Consider the following 16,949-nt stretch of genomic DNA (forward strand, 5'->3'; position numbering starts at 1 on the left):
GCCCTCCTCATAATTCAAAACAGTCTGCCTCATCTTTCCTCTAGAGTATGTCAAATTTAACACTTGGTGAATTGAATGAGCACCCCACTCTGAGCATCTCTTTTGAAAGGCACCCAGTTCTACAGAACTATGAGGTCAGACATTCTTCCCCAAATCCCACTTTGAGTAGTTGTTCAAAACTGTACAAAATAACCATCCGCCCTATTTTAGTGGTTACATTTTATGCTCCATGTCATAAACTTCAAAGATTACTGAGGAGGATGCAGCCTATCTAAAACTAAGAGGACACGGGGAAACTGTGCAGTGACAACATGTACTGTTGCAATGTACGTTGCAGACACGGGAGCAGAGAAAACTGATGGCCTCTGGAACCACTTTCTGTTCAGGGATACGACAAAACCTGCCACAGATCTTCCTTATGAAAGCTAAAGCAATGAATCTTCATTTTCTTTCGGTGGGCAGTCACTGCACAAGACAAAGAGAGCTACATGAAATGAACCGTGGGTACAGCACTTAGTCCAGCCAAAGCTTTTTCAGTCCTGATAAAGCCATTAAACTGAGTCATTATTCTTCTCCATAACATTGCTCCAAAGCAACTGGCCTCAGAGAACCAAGATACTGTCCTACAATAGGAAGACAGGGAAGAGTATTCCAAGGAGGTTCCAACTATACCTTTATGTTTATGGCCATTTTACGAAATTCAAACACATTTCTCCTGCTCACTGGGCTATATCCCAGTCTGGCATCCAGTGAGGGACAGACTCTGAAAGAAAGAAAACGGGGCACATGCAGTCTAATAGATAATATCTATTAAATGTTTCAGGCAAGCTTTATCTTAATACCCAACACTTGCTTAATAACTGAGAGTGATAACGGGGAATGACAGGATAAAAATGCTGCACTTTGCCCTTCATTGTACCTAGACATGTATGAAAGTCACCCAGGACTTTGGACTCCTTCCCACAGCTGAGCCAAAAGCTCATTTTTTTTAATTTTATTCATTTTATTAATTTTAAACACATAAAGTGTTCAAGGCAGAGCTGACCTGTAGGGAATAATCCTCTGTTTTTACAACTAGCATCCTGTCGGCCTTTCCATCCCAGTGGATGACTCCCCCACACATATACAGCCCACTTGACAACAACGTTCTTAACAATCTATATGCATTTTTAATCAGTTTATTGTAATAGTTGATTATTAATAGTAGGTAATTATTGTAGTTAAGCTTTCTTTTTTTAAAAAAAAAAAAAGCTACTGATATAAAAAAGGAGACAGAACCAGTATCGCCAGTATCAGTTAAGTTTCATGTTCACTAAAAGAATAATAATGGCTGACACAATCTGCTCGTCCCTCCCAACATCACCACAACCAGCTCAGATAAGGATGCTCCCTTTCATTAGAGCAGCACTTGTGTGGGCACCACGATGCTTACAGAAATGTTAATTTAGCAGCAATTTGCCTTCTAAAGCAAGCAAAAGTCGTGTATAAAAACTGGGGCCCGTAATGCCTCGGTTTCACTTTTGTTTCATAGTTGCAACACTGTAACCGTGAAGCTTCAAGATGAAAAGGCTCCATCTTGCTGCTCTATAGAAGTCTCTGTAGACAGGCTTACAAAATAGGTCTCCCAGGAATATATTCTGATTAAGAAGGGAAGAAAAATGAGATTTAGAAGGGCTCCTCGTTTAACCTGATCGGCACAAATACGGCACTCAGGAGGAACCTACTCATTTTAACCAGCAATTTAAATACCAGTGATTTTAAAAGTACGGCTGTTCAACTCCGAAAAAAAATAAATCTTTAAGTTGTATAATAGCAAAAAGTGACCAAACAAAAAGGAGATGTTTGAAGTTGGATTTCTGAACATGTATAAATGAGATGTATGAAGGGGAATAAGGGCAAGTAGGAAACATCCAAATTTTGTGGGTGTTCAGGATGTTCTGAGGGACTTCCTTGTGGGCTGCAATCACATGCCACCCCTTCAACACTGCAGAAGGAGGTCACATGCTGAACAGACTTGAACTTGTCTAGGTCAAGTTCGAGATAAATGGTCTTCTGCATATAAAGACCCACTCCTGTATCAGTCTACATCAGCAGCTGGGGGAGAAAGGAAGGAAAAGGGAACTTTCAGTGGTTTGATTTGATCTAATGCATGTAAAAAATAATAAAAAAAAAGCCCTTTTGTTTTCTAAAGAATGCTGTTCTACAAATAGGTAGCGATGGATTGTAAATTACTGGATGTAAAGAGAAAATTTTTATATATGTATATTGTGTTGGCAATTTTTGTTGCATGAAACAAACAAACAAACAAAGCATCCTTTTACTGATTTTAATACAGAATATTATCATATTCTGGCAGAACAAAGTACATCATCTGAGAAACTGTCTCACAATGTGTGATGTCTGGTATCTCAGCTAATATTAGCTTTATGGACCAAGTAATAATATTATGTTAATAACTGCTGATTGCTATTTGTGTACCAGACTGTTCCAATGCCATGGTGATGAACATGCTGCTGGTGTCTGGAACAGATGGACAAAACACAAGAGATCATTGCCTTGATTTTAAGACAAATGGGATTACCTGTCTCATTAATAATGCCACATGAAAGCATAGACAAACCCACAATTTTATTTTCATCTCCAGTAACTGCAGAAGAAAAAGAGACACATTGGGTGTACTAACAATTTACCCTAACTTTCAGAGAGAGCAATCCTTCTAATCACCTGTAAAGCCAATGCAGCTGCTTTACGCTGTTAAGAGTGGAAACAAAATTCCCCACCTCACTGTCAGCAACGTAACTCCTTTGTAGATCTTTGCAAAGGTGATACTTCAGGCTGGATATGAGGCAATTGCCCAACACTACTGATTCCCTGTCTGCTGATTTAAACACCCCTTACAAAGAAGTCATTGCAACAGCTTTCTGTCCTTTCTTGAGAACTGAAAGCACAACAAGTGCCACTTCACATCGACTTTTTGATATGACAAAGAAATAGGGAGAAAAGTACACTTCAATTCCGTGTCGTTTCTTAAGGCCTACCACCAGGTAGACACTTTATTCTGCCCTCTCTTGTTCCTTCACAGAAATGAGGAAGAAAGACCAACAGTCAGAAGAAGATAGAAATATTTTCACTTTAGGTTTTGCAGTTCTGTTTAGAATTAAGCCCATGATAGTGGGGAAAAAAATGGACTTGGGGCAATCTCATAGGCAGTAAAATAGATGATGCTGTATAGTACTGACAAACTGGTTTTGAGTGACTGAAAAAGCAGTTAAGTGGGGAAGAGAGCTCTGATAGGGCTCTGGGCCCATAACAATAACAAATCCTTTCCTATCTCACCAAAAGAGGAAACTGGAATCGTACTGCTTTCATATAAGAGCTGCCAATTTCCCACTGATACCAGAAGCCAGTCATGTTTGGAAAGGAAATGACCTATTGCTGCATGGCAAAGCTGGCAGGTGCAGACAGCATGTGAAAAAATTTCCCAATCACTGATCTGCCAAGGTCACAAAACAGAAAGTACAAATGGTTTTAAGAACAATCATTAAGTTTCTGCCAGGTCATCTGCAGATTCTGACAGCACTTAATTCAACTTGACATCCAAAAAAAAGGCCACCAACATAGGTGAGGTGTCACTGCAGTGATATATTCCCTTCTCACAAGCCACACAAACAAAACTCTATAAATTACCGTGTCAGTCAACACTAGCAGGCACTGAAGCACCACAATCATTCAAACAAACGCAGTGGCAATGCATCGTCTTTAAATTTAATCATCTGTTACTGCAGCCAGGAGCGTTCAGAAGTTCTTGCTTGTCCTGCAGCGCTGCCTGGCCCGCAGACAGCTCCCGATGTCACACTGCAGCAGAGCTGGGTGACAGGAGCTGCCGAGCGCCGCTGCCAACGCGACAACAGCGAGCACGAACCGGCTCACCGAGGGGCCGTGTCTCGGATTGGAAGGAGGAACAATCACCCAAAGTGCTGGAAGTCTGAGGAAACGAGATTTAGCAGCCTCTGCTGAACGTGACAAGCAAGGTCAGCGCTGGACGCGGCTGCTCACCAGGGTGTGCTGGCGGTGAAGCAGCAAAGCCTCAGAACTGAAACGGGAAAACTTTCTGCCGTGCTTTCGCTCTTCGTTCCCTGTTTACCTGCAAGCAACACTTGCAACACTCATCTGTCCAAGGAATCTTGTCACACCGCTACAAACGTAAAGAGATTTTCAGCAGGTCCCCGTTCACATCTGAAACACAAACCTTGAGAAAATAACAGGAAATAGCAGAGCAAAGACGGTTTCCAAGAAGCACAGAGCCAAGTCAGCACTTTGTTCTTAGTGGGTAAATTAAAAAACCTTCTCTGCTGCTCTGTGGAGCAGGGTGGAATACAGCAGAATTACTTACATTGCTGCAGAACTTTGCATTTGCAAATATTGACTGCATTTTCATTTGTTTCCAGTCACAAAAACAGGTTGGAGAAGGTTGTTATAATGGTATTAATTTGAAAGCTAAGCAATGATAGCTGCACATACAAGACAGCATCCCGTCCTCTTCCTGAGGGATGAGTTCTTCCCTCCAGCCTGAAATGGGTATCAAAGATTGAGGGAATGAATTTTCTTCTGAATTGCCTGTTTCTCCTTATTGAGTACTGACCATTTGCTGAGACAAGCTGACTGGAATTTTAGGGTGTGATTCATTTTACTTTGTCAATTACTTCTTGTCAATAAGAAAGTGAAGTTGTGTAATAAAAAAAGCAAAGCTGTGTACAATACCATCATGGGACTCCCTCTTTACTGTCTCAATAATGCAGTTTATTCATTTTCATTAGGAAAACGCAGACTTTCCATGCTTTGACACTACATTTTTAGCCTGGGTTCTAGAAGTTAAACTACATGCTTTTTTGTTAACTTTACTATCCCCATATCTAGCAGAGGTACTGATAAATGACTACCAGAAAAATTGTTTTGGAATGAAGAGGCCATAATTCAGGGCATGAAGTCAGTGAGTAAAAATCCCTATATACAAGGCTTTGCCATCTTCAAGGGGGAAAAAAATGTAGGCAGGAGGAAAGGAAAAAGAAATGAAACTGTCCCGATCATGAGCTGCACCTTTAAGATTCTCTTAGATATTTGCCAATGAAATCGGTGAAATATTCTTGAGCAACAGTTATTTTTCAGCTGATAATATTAAAAATACTACCCAAGGAACACTGAAAGTGGTACTGGAAAATGTGACCCAAGATGCTCTGACTTACACAGAGTATGTTAAGAGGAAGATCATGGCTGCTATGGGTATGATCTGTGCTCTGGGGCACCAGGGTCACACTCTACACAGCCTTTGTGTTTAAATTTTGTTTTCCATGATACAGACACTTCCAGTACATAGTGTCAAAGGAAGACTATTCAGGCTAGAATGAACATGTAGTAATACTTCTCATAAGCAGTCTCCCTGTCTCCAGTTTCCTTAAACATTTGCCCCTTCTGCAGCCAGGAGCACATACCCATGTCTGCTGCCAAGGTCACACAAACAGACCTCTTCCTCTCCCAGAATCAAGAGAACCATCTTACTTGCATACTGGGCTAAGTACAAAGATCACCCCAAACTATTCATTCAGATTCACCTAGTAGTTAGTACATAAATTGTTGATATTAACAGAAAGAAGGCACTTAAACGTCATGATATCTAAAGGAAGCCCTGGATTGGAAGACAGCTCTTGTTTTCCATACATACCCAGCAACTCACAGATGGCTCACAAGGCTCAGTTCTAACCTGCTGGCAAGTACAATGTTCAGTGCAGGAAAATGGTCTGAGTAGCCTGAAACCCCATCACTACAGCTTTTCTTGGCCCTGCAGTTGATTCAGGTGTTGGCTAAGCTTATGCAAGCACAGATCTGGACAGTCAGGATACCTGTGCTAGTTTACACCACCACCAGCACTGCTCAGGTAGGAGTCATTCAAATACCCAGGTCACACCACCTGGGTCAGAGTGTTGTGAAAGTCATTTGGCAGGTTTGACACCACCCTGAATTCCTTACAGAGGGGAATCCTAATCTCACTAATTTGGGATTGTTCAGTATTATAAACCGCGCCTGTTGAAAGAAAGGCTCATGCTCTGCAAGCTCATTACCTGTTTAAATTGGAAAAATAAGGCTTGTAAGGCAGGAATTAAATAAGGAAGTCTGCTATTTCACAGTATAATATAAGAAATAAAATAAAAATGGGGAATAGGAGTTAACTTCCTCAAATTTAAAAGGAACTTATCCCAGGATAAGAGCTGTGCTGTTAGACAACACTTCCTAGGATCTAGTCTACATACAATTCTTGTAGAAGATTTATTACTTTCTAGAAGCACAAGTTACAGTGTGTTTAACTGAAATATTATTCTGTTACAAGCCCTACTGAATGGTACATTCTTCCATTGAGGCAAAGAAGTCTTTTTATCACACCTATCTATACAGATTCTTCCACCCTAGCTATCTCAACAGTTATTTTGTATTTGGGGGAAAAACATTTGCACTTGGATAAGCACTTAGATAAAGCACTTTGTTTTGTGCAGTCAAGATGTATATTTTTTTACATGCAATGACATAATCTACATGAAACCAACCTTTCTTTCTTACAAAGTCTGACACGAGGTATACACTGTGTATAATCTCTATAGAATACATTTTTAGCTGGTGCTAGTAAACATGAGGTAGTTTATTTAAAGCTATGCCTGGAGCTAAATGAAGTTTTCAGAGACAGAGGGGACAAGTGCACAGCTGTTTATTCCGAACAGTTCTTCTGATAGTTTCCTCTTTTATTTTCCATTTATGTGTTTTTTTTTTTTCCCTAGGCCACTACCAGATATTTCAGCTACAGGTTCTCAAATAGTCAAAGGAGGATTATTTTGCAAGGCAACCAAAGTATTAGCAAAACAATGGAGTTCTGACCTACTGAGGTGAAGAGCAAAGATGAAGATGTTGATATCAACTACAGAAAATTGCTCTGGTTCACAAAATGTACCTATTAAACTTGACCTACATGTTCAGGTAGGTTGCTTTGTGCATCTGTTGCTGGATTTTGTTTTCTCATTCATCCCCACTGCAGCTCCCTTCTAGAAAAATATACATAATTTTGGAATGACTAACAGATTAAGCAAAATTAACCATATCAGTAACATTGGTGTAAGAAACAGTTAAAAAAAAGTCATCTACATACAGATTTAGACCAAGACTTGAAATTCAAACTATGCATATTTTCACCTAATAAATAACCAAGTTTCAAATAAATGCCAACAAACCCACAACAGGAGTACAGTGTTGTAAATCTATACCTCAGCTCTCTATGGAACAGGTCTGCAACATGAAAGCAGGCTTTAGTGCTGCTCCCATTTACCCTTTCTGTGCCCCAGCCTGAGGCAGTCTTGCCAGTGCTGGAATCACCAAATCTGAAATGTGCCTTCTCCAACTGTTCTGATTTCCTAAGGAAAAAAGGCCTTTGTCATCATATTTAGCCTATTCTGCTGTCTTTACTTCCTCTTCCAGTAACTTTTGAGTCCAGTATCTGATTTTCAAATGAATTTGGAAGTGAATCACAGGTTTCAAGACACAAAATTGTCCCAGATTTAGTGGAAGTAGTCAGCCAGCTGGGAAGAAGAGGAGATCCAGATGGTGCCTTCAGCCATCAGAAAGGATATAGAAAAAGCCCCATCCTTACCAGGCATCTGACAATCCATACAGGACAAAGACCATACAGGCCAGGGGAAAAACTTGCATGAGGCACAAATCCATTGGAAACCAGGCTTCACTGATTCCATTGCTTGTGGATTTCTTGCTCATTTCTCTTAGGCTTTCCTACCACACACAGGGCTAGGGTTCCCTAAATATCTTCTCATGCCATTCACAATCCAAGCTGTATTCCCAGTACATTTTCTTCTTAAAAACTCCAGTGTGTACTTGATGAGGACTTTTTTCCACACTCGTAATAGATCTTCTTAGTGCCCCAAACCACTACGCAGTTCTTCAAATACCATTTCTGACTCTGTACAATTTTTCCCAGCACAAGAAACCATTTTCTCTTGTGGTCTTATTTAAAATGGGATTCTGCTCACTGGCATTAGTTTGTAAAAGCACATGAGTCAGTCTTTTTCTTTCTATTTGCTGAGCTTAGATATTCAAATCCCCAGTTGGTATTCATCTACCTTTTGTGTGGGCAGAGGTCTTGCCCATGATGCCACATGACTGTGAATTGTCAGAAGGCCTCCAGGCTATGTGGAGGTGATTTCTTCTATGTTTAGCAGAGCCAGAGGACAGGATTAACTACTGCAGAAGTTCCTCACCACTCTTCAGATGTGCTAACAGAAGAGTTTATGGGAGTACTGCTAACTCAGGTGAGGCAAAGTCAGCTGCCATGTCTCAGATCAGGATTTTAAACTGCTTAAAATTACATACCTAATTGTGGTTAATAGGAATTAGGGAGCACTTTTAAAAACTTCTCGGTGACAGGTCAGTTTGTAGCAGCTAGAAGGACCCATGTGGCTGTGGAAGGAACACCTCCTTCCTCTGCACATCTGGTTCTGAAATGAAACATCTGCCCATGCCCTAAACTAGACAAGGCTGCCAGCTACTCTTCTCCTAAGAAAATCAACAATCAGAAACAGAATCTGTAAGACTCCAAAAACATATGCTTAAAAAATAGAAAACCATATTTTTCCAGCAACACAGACATTGTAAGGCCCAAGTTTACTGTACTTCTTCATAGAGCAAAATACTTTTTGGCACATTCTCCAATCCCATAAATGCTGAGAAGGAGCGAAAATTGAACTAATGCACAGGACAACTGTTAAGTCTCAGCCTTCAATCTAATGTTCAATTAACATTACTGATCATCTCTATGAAGCAAGTTTTGCACATTCTTTCACAGTTTCAGTGGCCTTACTTAAAAAACACACACATGCAAAAAGTGAGTTGCTCATCTTTACTCCGAATAAATATAATTTTTTTTCATATTTTGATATTTGAATCTTAGCATGTATCTTCTAAATTAACAAATGCCTTGATAGAAGGTAGTAGTAGGCTTTCTTTCCTCCCCCCAGCCATCCATTTTCATAAAATTGCTAGGAAGATGGAAGACTGGGGTCCTCTGTCTCTCTTCCACATGAAGTGAAATGGCCAATGGGATCCCATGTTATTGGTGCTAAATGTTGGAATAGGCTGAGTATGATCACACAAGCTTTGTTTCTTTAGGGGATTGGGCTCCAAGAATCATCCCCCAGACACTTTTTGCACTAAAAAGGCATCTATGAACTCCCTGATCTCCACAGAACAAAGGAAGTGAAGAAACAAAGCAAGTAAGAAGTTGACCAAAGAATAAATTTCTCTTTGGTAGTCAGAAGAGAAGGATGAAGAAATTTAATTACCACACCCTGCTAGTTATTAAAGGACTTTGTGGAAGCCATGGCTGGGCGACTGCTTATGCAAACTTAGGAAAATGTTTGCTTAATAACAAGATTAAACAGAAGGTTCCCTGACAATGTCTGCTGTGTCTGACGGGATGAGACTGTTACAGAAAACCTGATCTCACACTCAGATCCATTCAGGTAGACTGTTGTGTCTGTGTGGAGCAGACAGATCTGTGCATGCACAGGTTAACTGGAGCATTCAAACCACAGGGGGAAAAAAATTCTATTTTTTTGCCTACAGACTGTGACGAAAAACAAGCTCAGAAAATTAGTTCTGTTATGGACTGAGACTTTGCATGCATGTATCCATTTCAGGCAGAGCAGAGTTGCAACTTGTTCTATTTGAAGGATTTGTTGCTTAGCAAACTTTTAAAGGAAGATTTTTCACATGCATCTGAATGAAAAAAAATTGTAAATTGAGATTTGGCCCAAAATACATATTTTTAAAATGTGGAGCTATAGGCAAAAGCAATCAACAGATATACAAAATTTACAATAACATTTACAAGTAAAATTCCTACTATGAATACCCAGCAGAAATGAACAACGCTGCAGAACTCTCTTGGTTACATTTTTTACCACTGAATGGTTCACATTCTTCAAAAAGATTAGAAGTGTGAGGTTGCATGGAGCTACTCTGATTCATTTAATCTTTTTTTGTCTTCTTCCAACTAAGCATTTTCACAGGGGAAAAACAATGATGTCATCAAGTTCCCCTCTCTGCTGAGACTGTGTAGTTGCAAAGTTTTGTGCTGATTTTGTTGATCAGAAAATTGCAATCGGTGATATTATTAAAAAAAGTAGGTTATTTTGCTATTACTTCGTGGTAGTTCATGAGGGAGATGGAAGTACCTCATGATTTGCTTGTAGATCACAGTTAGGGGATGAAGGATCACCCAACCTTCCCGGATACCAAAAAGGAGACCGGAATTAGGCACACCTCTTATTTGAACAAAACAATCCCATATTTCATCAGGAGTTATTCCTGTTTGCAACATGACTTTCCTAGTTAGAAGAAGCAAACCCAGATGAGAATGAGACAGATTAAGTTCTGCCTCTGCAATTTGCTATAGTCTGTCCTTCTAGAAATATTGATCCAATTATTAAAAAAACCTAAGAAAACTCACACAATTCCACAGTAAAATTATTAAATAACTTAACTACATGTTTAATTGTCAGGCACAAAGGACAAATCTAGTTGTTGCCATCTTCAATATCCAAGCTGCTTGTTGTTGTGATGTTTATAAAAAAAGGGATGAGATCCTGAGTTCTGTGCCCAGCTCTGACTCCATTTGGAGCCGAGCCTAACTAAGCAGCAGTGAGTTGCTACTCAAGACTGCCACCTCCTGTTTTAAATCCCCACTCACTCACGGGCTGATTAGTAACCTGATCACGGTGTTTCTCCCAACATTGGCTTTGCTTGTAAAGATAATTCTACGTAGAAACGATGTTTCCTCAAAAATAATCAGAAAAAAAATATTTACATAAGTTACAGAAAGTAAAACAACGTGAAATATGTTGTATCCATGTTACGAGCAGCTGTTTATTTCCATGGATATCCAAAGCTATGAGACATAATGAACATAATAATAATAAAAAGATTATTTCCTTCTCAAGCAGCACTGTGCTGTGTCTCACTGTTCTGTGTCTCAGCAGACAGGCTTATCCATCTTGTTATGCACATTAATCAATTGCCAGATAAAAACACATTACTGGCATCTGAAATGTGCTACTGCATTTATAAACTGTTGATTAAAGGGAGAAAGATTAAAGGGAGAAAGGGTGCATTTTTTCCCCCCAACGATTAATATTAACTTAAAGTACAAGTGGCATCAAAAACTGCCAAAACTGAGAAATTAGAGCCAGTCTTATGCTTTGCACACTTCAGATGTCTGACAATTCTTTGCTTTTGATAAATTAGGCAGCAACATGACAGTCTTTTATTCACATCTGAGACTTTCTCTTCATCCGCGTGGCTACTGGAATCCAAGTAAATGCACATTCCTCTATTACTATCTAGTCTGAGATATCAATATCTCCCTTGTCAGGAAGCATAAAAATTCTCACACAAAAGTTTTGACTACATCCAGTGTTCACCTGCAATTTAAAAACAAACACACACTTGTATTTCCTTTCCTTTACTTCTTGTTTGTCTTATTCAATTTGAAATTCAGGGCAAATAATCTCTGCAAAATTGCTAATTGAAAGTTTGTGATATTTTTCAGTGTATCAAGGGAAGAGAGGTTTTCCTTACTTTATGGTAGTGGTGCTGTTTATTTCCCTGTTTATTTCCCCATCTTCATTCTCAATCTTAGTAAGTTTTTGGACTTCGTTAAAAACAGAAGGCCTTAAAAATACCAAATCTTTTGAAAAAAAAGTGGAAGGTGCAGTTCAAACTCCCAGCAATATAAGATATTGATAATTGGTATACCTTCTGGAAAAGCTACTTAATGAAAGACATTGCACTTAATTCAGAAGTGTCTCTTATTTAACCAAACCTCCCTGGTCTTCAAAATATTATAGAGAGCTCTCCAAGCACTGCAGGAGCCTGAGCAGAAGAGCTCAGGGAGGAGAGCATCAAAACCCCTGCAGAACAGCAGGACAGTGGCTTTCCTGCATCCCATAGACCAGGAAGCCAAGAAACAGATGTTTTCATCTCCTGCTGTATTTTTCAGCAACCACCTATACAGTCATGTAAAATATTTGGTAAAAACTGAATCTGAAAGTGCAGAAAACAGATAAACAATGGTAAAAAAAAAAAATCCATTAATCAATTTGTTAAAAGCAACATTCATTCTTATGGGGTTCAACTTCACTGCAGCAAAGAATGAATTTATTTGAAACCCCTTTCTTTGAAAATTTGAGGTGCAAATTTACTTCAGCTACCAGAATTCAACGAATTACACCAAAACACTATTTTGCATATGCTGTGGATGTGTTTTGAAAACTGCATTTATTTTTTTAACAAGTCAGTATTCAAGCCCACAGTATTAAAAAATCAGTGTTGTGGTAAATGCACAGGACTGGGCATCAGAAATTTAGATTCTAGTCTTGGCTCTGTCTCAGACTTCCCCCATGAGATCATCACGTACAATTTATCCTTTCAGAATTGGCATCTAATTTTGGATAACCCAGCTTTGCCTGCCAGACTTTAATATCTGGAACCCAATTTTCAGAAAATGGTTTCATTCACTTCAGCTGGTATAAAAAGAACTCAAAAATCTCTGGAAATCGGGTTCCTGAAACTCTGAAATGTCATTGGTTGCCATTTATATCCCTGCAAAGCGTCCTCAAAATGTTACTGGTGACGTAAGCGGAGAATTCAGATTTATTAATACTTTGCATCCTCTGCACATCCCTAAACAACTGCAAAATATTTAGGGCAATGGAGAGCAGGGTCCAGACAGAGCATCCAGAAGCTTGCCATGAGTCCTGTGTCCAACACCCCCCATCTGCATATTTCAGTGCTTCCACTTAGGTTGTCAGAAATTCACCTGTTTCAAATAAGAAGCCATAGATGTAAAGGCAGATTTTCTTTGTGGCCCCTAACTTTCAGTGAAATCAGCACAAGTACATGGCCTGCAGGGATCTGGGCCTTTGTGACAAAGCATCATCACATCTACAGAGGTCAAAATTCATGGTGATTTGCAGTGTGTGAACTCTAGAAGATAACTTTGTTTGAGGTTGTGTTTTAGAAGTTTTGAATGGCAGATGGGATACATGCTAGGGACGCTACATGGAACGGAACTCTTGTTGAATTTAAGACACAAAGTGACCTTTACAATGTGTTCTTATGCTTATCTGGAAATGAGTCAACAAAAATAAAAGTTCTTACTGTCTAACCCTGTGTCTCTGAAAAGGAAAAACGTTAGTGAAAAACACCCAACAATAGAAACCTGTCCTCATAATATTTTAATTAAACAGCCGAATACCTCACTCAAGAATCCTCGTGGAAGCTACACTGGATCATACCATCTGTGTGCCGATGTTTTGCAATTATGCCAGTACTTCCAGCTCAGATGACTCAGAATGGGTGGTGTTTCTAGGGAGGAGAATCCAGACCTCCTTGTCCTTCACAGAAATCCAGGCCTGCTGAGCACTCTTGTCAGATGCAGCTTGACAACCGAGTTGTCTTTTCCTACCAGGAAAATTAATCCTGCATAGGCTGCCATGACCACACTGCCTCTGGCACCTGAGCAAGGTTGGTTGTGATAACCAGGAAAGTTAGATAACCAGGATTTGGTGAAGGTCAGAGTCCCTCAGTGCTAATGAGGTAGTCAGACAATGTTGGAAGTGTATCTGTTGAGGGCTTATTTGCCCTTTAAACCATGATTTATTCAGAAGTATTCAGACTTCCTAAATGTTTACCCACACTTTCATAAATCCAGGCAATGATACCCAGTGCTTAGTCAGGGGACAATTTCCATGAATATTTCTAGTCTGCTATTTTTGGTAAAGCAATGACGTAATTCCAAGACAAACAAAATGCCTCAATAAGAAGCAAAACAGATTATGGCAGAGAAAAGATTAATGCTAATTCTTAGGTAGAATATCTTCCTCCTGCCCTGCCAATACAACATGGTAACCAGCCTCATCAGCACAGGAACTGGCCTCAGTTTCTCCAGAGAGCAGAGAGTTTGTAGGTGCAAATCCCATACCCCTACACTGAGAGAGATGGCTCTGTGGGAAGTGGAAGTGGGACTAAGGAACGCACTGTTTGCTTTGCTGTGTGTGAGATATCATCAGTTCCTTCCAGACCCTCCTTTCTCTGCCATACTGAGCAGGGTGTGGGACAGCTGTCCCAATAACTCATTTTCCCTTTCTGTTCAGAGTATTTCCTGCCTCTGTTTGTACGGGTTCTCAATGCCTGTGCATTAGGATAAGCATGGAGCACTTAATTGGCAAGTTCATAGAAGTCCATTAAACTCAGTGTAAGGTAGTGGTAGTGTTTTATCTGATAAGCTTCAGCACTCTGTTTAGTCATCATATTTTTATTACCTTCTATCACAAAGTCTTGCTCACTCACAAAAGTCACAGCAAGTGGCCACACCTTCTCCTACCAGGAACTGTGGGTCATTCTCTCCATGGCTTTTACAAGGAGCAGCAGCAAGCAGACACTAGCTTTTTGGAAGACAAAACTATTTACACAATATTATGCACAGGTTACTTTTCATCTTCCTGCAAACCCCCCAAGTTATGAAGCATATATACAAAATTACGCTGAAGATAGGACATTTTTTTTTATTTCTCTTTGCTTATTTCTTTACAACCTTCTAAGCAAGCTGCACTAACTGGAACATACTGCACTAACAGAATGGAATATGTGCAATATATACAGAAAAAAGATAATTCAAATGTATATGGTACCCATCAATTCATTGATTTTTAAGCTTTTCCACCTCTTTGCATCAAGTGACTGACCTACAAAAGAAATACCAATTCCTGTGTATTTTGGGTGTAGTTAAACTAAATCTCATTCTGTGTTACCCTGCTCACAGCAAATGAAGTTGACAAGTACAGACCACGACAAAACTTCCTTTCCTGGTTCTGAAAAGGTTGTTACCTTGCTCTGCAACTTTATTCCTACAGACACGGTTTTATTTTATCTTCAGAACGAGAAGTAATATCTCAGTTCAACTTAATGAGTAAACTAAGTTTTAAAATAGATGTCTGTTCAAACCACACTGTATTTCCTCTCCTGTGTTGTACATGACCTTTAGTACAAAACAGAAATGTTTTAAGGCTGTCCAACAGCTAACAGCAACAGTTGGAGTGATGAATTTACCTACTATGCCACGCAGTGTGTAAGTTCTGGTACTTCCAGTGCAGAACTTGCATCCCTTTGATATCTTGCTGTTCATATGCTGTGCTATGAACAGCAAATTAACCATATTTATATTTAACAGACCTCAATATCACTATTTCTTGAGTGACTTTAATTAGACCACAATTTCTGCTGGCAGTTCTCAAAATAACCTTTTGTCATACAGCGTTTTCTTTAACTAACAGTGTAAATCCCTGGTAGGAAAAGGCTCGTGTGATAAAAGCTACGAAACGTTATTAAAAAGTTACATGTTATAAAAATTAAAATCTTAAACATATATAAGGATCTAGTGAATATCTAACCTCAGAAAAGTTACTGGAGGCAGTTTGTTCTTTTTTACTTCAGGTCTGCCAAACGAAATTGTAGTTTGCCTCACAGCAGAGTAAATTTTGCCATCACTGCACATAAGGAGGCATAGCTGAATCATTCTATCTGACAAATCAAGATGATTTCAACCCAAAATGAAACATTTCACATTCAGAGACTGCAGATGCTTAATTCACGAGCATTAGTATGATATGGCATGGTACTATATCCAGCTTATTGGAACTAAGATATAGATGGGCTAAGTGCTTTGTCCAGAATTACCCAGCAAGTCCAATGGCAGAGCAGTAAACAGGGTGTAGTTTCCCTGAGTGAGCCCTCTATGCTGGGTTCAACAAGCCAAGTGATTTCAGATATACAGATTAATTAATTTTTCTGGACAAAGAGCAGGCTTTTAAGGCGATTGCTTTACACATCTGGCTTCAACCAGCAACGTAAACCCTTTGGTTGTACAAATATCAAAACATCATTCCCTGAAAAGTAGATTAAAACACGAATCACATCTATATTAGAAAGAAACCCCTACTCAGGTAAAGCTGCTGCAGAGTGACCAGGATGTTCTTCCATCACATCTGCATGCCACTGGATTAGTCCATGTTTGTTTCCATAGCCTCTTTGTCCTATTAGGTAATGCCCTGTTGTATCCTCATTCTCAATATCTTGATGTGACTAAAGCAAAAAAAGAGTCAAATATTATGGCCTACAGACCTGTATTTTAAAAATTTCTGATTGTTCCCACTACTCTGTAAAATTAAAGGTAGAAAAACCCCTTTATAACCATATACATATATAATAATATACATCTATACATATGCAACTCTCATAACTATGCAAAAACCCTTATGCTTATATTGTTTCTGTAACAGGCTGCTGTTGGTAGTGGACTGACATAGCTCATGGCATGGAAGAAAGTTAGTTAGTGCCATGGTCTAGTTGACAAGGTGGGGTTTGGTCACAGGTTGGACTCGATGATCTCGGAGGTCTTTTCCAACCTAACTGATTGTGTAATTCTGTGTGAAAAATGGGGGTGGTGTTGGTTTGTTCCTGACTTCTTGTGGAAGTCAGTGGAATTTTGGGAAACACGTGAAACGAATACCAGGCTGCCAGAGAGGAGCTGGGAGATCACACTTAACCTCCCCTTTTATTCCGGGCCCATCTCACACAAATACAAACTGTTTACCAGAGCTGGGTAAAACCTGGGAAGAGTAAAAGCTCTTCCGGGACGTTGATCTATGAAAACAACACAATATTCATTACAAATAGTTCTTTTAGCAGATGCCCGATTTCCCTCAGAGTGGGCAGACAGACCCCTGCGGGGGATGGACGGTGTGAGGGGTGAGGGCAGGCAGCCCCTCAGGGTCCGTCCCTGT

At 39.6% G+C, this 16,949-nt stretch overlaps 1 long non-coding RNA gene across 1 annotated transcript; it reads right to left on the reverse strand.

Annotated features, from left to right (window-relative positions):
- Nucleotides 1-2,609: 2,609 nt before the first annotated feature.
- On the reverse strand, nt 2,610-16,946 carry LOC116783740. Its single transcript, XR_004355808.1, has 2 exons — nt 16,106-16,946; nt 2,610-4,236 (listed from the first exon to the last, which is right to left on the reverse strand). It is a non-coding gene; the product is annotated as an uncharacterized LOC116783740 (long non-coding RNA).
- Between the last annotated feature and the right edge of the window lie 3 nt (nt 16,947-16,949).

Source organism: Chiroxiphia lanceolata, chromosome 3 (genome assembly GCF_009829145.1).
Source record: "Chiroxiphia lanceolata isolate bChiLan1 chromosome 3, bChiLan1.pri, whole genome shotgun sequence".
Lineage (NCBI taxonomy): Eukaryota > Metazoa > Chordata > Aves > Passeriformes > Pipridae > Chiroxiphia > Chiroxiphia lanceolata.